At 30.5% G+C, this 2,748-nt stretch overlaps 1 long non-coding RNA gene across 1 annotated transcript; it reads right to left on the bottom strand.

The window, feature by feature from the left end:
• Positions 1-254: 254 nt before the first annotated feature.
• On the bottom strand, positions 255-1,756 carry LOC131647842 (uncharacterized). The gene is made up of 3 exons (XR_009297984.1): positions 1,619-1,756; positions 643-911; positions 255-390 (listed from the first exon to the last, which is right to left on the bottom strand). It is a non-coding gene; the product is annotated as an uncharacterized LOC131647842 (long non-coding RNA).
• Between the last annotated feature and the right edge of the window lie 992 nt (positions 1,757-2,748).

Here is a 2,748-nt window from a genome sequence, read left to right as displayed (position 1 = left end):
CTTTAACTTTTATATATTGTTATGTGAATCTGGCTATGTGAATTTGTATCTAACATACAATTATATAGTGATTCTAATTTAGTGAGATCCAAAACAGAAAATAAACACTTTCAAAATCAAATCGTACATAAACACTTTCAAAAAAAATGAAAAGTATTGGTTATGTGAATTTGTATCTAACATACAATTATATAGTGATTCTAATTTAGTGAGATCCAAAACAGAAAATAAATTCACCCTAAAGTAACCGTTATTCTCTAACTTATTGATATTCTAGCTTAGTTGTTTCTACATGATAAAAATCCGCAGAGTGAATATGTAGAAGTCTTCATAATATGCAGCAAACAGAGAGGTCATAGCTTTGGCAAACATTTGAATATTGCACAATACCTACATAAGTCAAAAGAGTAAATAACTATTAAAATCAAAATCAAATACATTTGATATTTGATTCCATAAAATATTATGATCAATAAAATTTGCCTTGTCTAAGGAGTATTGATTAGCAAGAATTCACCTTATGGACATCTAAAAACAAAAACAAAGTTAAAAGTTGAACAATGTATAAAATATTTATAGAAATCACTAAACAATTTGCTTTAATTTGCTTCTTTACGATAAAAAGGTTTAATATTTTCTTACCTTTTCTTATAGCGCTTGTAAGATTTTCTCATGGCCAATATCAGTAGTTTTCTTCAGAAACTCAAACATGGTTTTGCAGGAGAACTCAAATGTAGGAACCACAGATGTTTCAAAACTGGATTTGATTGTATCCTGCAGCGCTCAAAGCTCTGGATTTGCATATTTTATAAAACCGACAATTTCCTGCCAAAGAACGAACAACTCCCCCGTTATGCATCTACGAAAGGATGTGATGTAGTGTCTTGAAATACTGTCTTTTCTGCTGTAAACTGTAGAGAGCAAATCAAATCGAATACATGACCATCAATAAAACAAAAATTGAACAAAATCAGAATGGGTTCATAATGATTCCAGATCTAGTATGTAGAAGATTAGAGTAAATGATTCCAGATCCGAAATTCCCTCTCTTAGAACCCTAAAATTCCAATATCAAAAACATTAGAGCATATGTTAACAGAAAACAGAAATACATTTGATTGAAAGTGAAATTAGGGAAGAAGAAAATGAATATGCGGGGAAAGATGAACTTCACAGTGAAAAGAAAAATTAGGGAAAGTGAAATTGAAAGAGAGTTTAGCAGATAATTGTCCTTACACGGCGGATTGTTTCCCTCAAATTCACTACAAAAATTTGCTTTCAAACAATTGTTTCCCTCAAATTCACTACAAAAATTTTATAATAATGAGTTCACAAGTATTCTCGCAAAAAAATAATAAACTGAAAATTGAAACTTTATGGATTCATCCTTAAAAAACTAAAAACATATCTTCATCCTTAAAAAACTAAAAACAGATCCAGCAGAATGCAGATCTACAATAGGGCCACCCATGAACTAATATGTTGAATCTACAAAGAAAACGAAGAGATAGTAAGAAAACAGTATTGATATTGCTGCAAAAACGTTTGACATAAAAGGATTTCATAGTGGGTAATACCGAAATTAGGGTTTCAAATTCATAGATTTTAAACTTCATACCGTCAAAACAATGCAAAAGCGTGCTCCAATGATGGATGAGTCCATATATGCAGTGATATGTTGAATCTACAAAGAAAAGAAAGACATGTTAACAAAACAGAATTGATATTGCTGCAAAAATATTGACATAAAAGGATTTCATAGTGGGTAACAATAAAATTGTGGGTAACCGAAAAATGAGGGTTTCAAATTCTTAGATAAGGGTGGGATTCAGAAGGTGAAGGGGTGATAAGGGGAAGGGTTGAAGGGAGGATTAATAGCAGACATAGGGAAGTGAAGTTGTGAAGAGGAAGCGTTTATGACTTGGGAGAGTGGCGTGAAAAAGTTTATGACTTGGGAGCGTGGCTTTTCATTTTTCAAGGTGAAATTTGAAATTTGAAATCCAATATTATGTCTTTCCAGTTTCTTGTATATTAAAATAAATAAAAAAAATCAGTAAGAAAATAATGAGGGATTTCCATGTCAGCAAAATTAAGATTACAATCAACCATATTGCAGTATTTAACGAATAGACTAAATTGCCCTTAATAATTAGATTAGTTTAAGTTAAAGTCAATTAGGGTAGACGTGGAATTTCCAGATACTTTAACTTTTATATATTGTTAATAGATTAATTGGCTCTTATCAAATCATCGAATTATAAATCGTCAAAGTATACAATGTAACTAAAGATAAAAGCAGCATCTCGTTCAATTTTTGGTGGTCCTTCGAAATTATTTTGAGAGTCTTCGTGAAGGCATAATATCTCATAGTCTTCTTCCCAATATTGATCAATTACTAATAAGTTATTAGCATAAAAAATCAAACTTATGCCTCGCTATAATATGATACAAATATCTTCTCAATGTTCCTTGTGGATTAAGATAAATTACTTGGTAGAGATAAACTTGAAATTTTTTTGTTATTCTTCTAACAAGTGCTAAATTAGCTGCATAGTGCATTAAGTTATTTTTTACTAATCATTTGATTGAAAAATGAAGTTTTTAGTAAAAAAAGGTATGAAACCTAAAAAGAGGAGGTGCCAAAATCAAATTTGAGTCCAAAGTCACTGAAGTCCCAAGCACACCAAAGAAGCTTAAAAACTACCATTTAATCTATTTAACCTAAATGGTTAGTCGATTATATCCCTA

This window comes from Vicia villosa, linkage group LG2 (genome assembly GCF_029867415.1).
Source record: "Vicia villosa cultivar HV-30 ecotype Madison, WI linkage group LG2, Vvil1.0, whole genome shotgun sequence".
Classification (NCBI taxonomy): Eukaryota; Viridiplantae; Streptophyta; class Magnoliopsida; order Fabales; family Fabaceae; genus Vicia; species Vicia villosa.
Note: the sequence above shows the minus strand (reverse complement) of the source record. Positions and strands in the feature narration are given on the sequence as shown.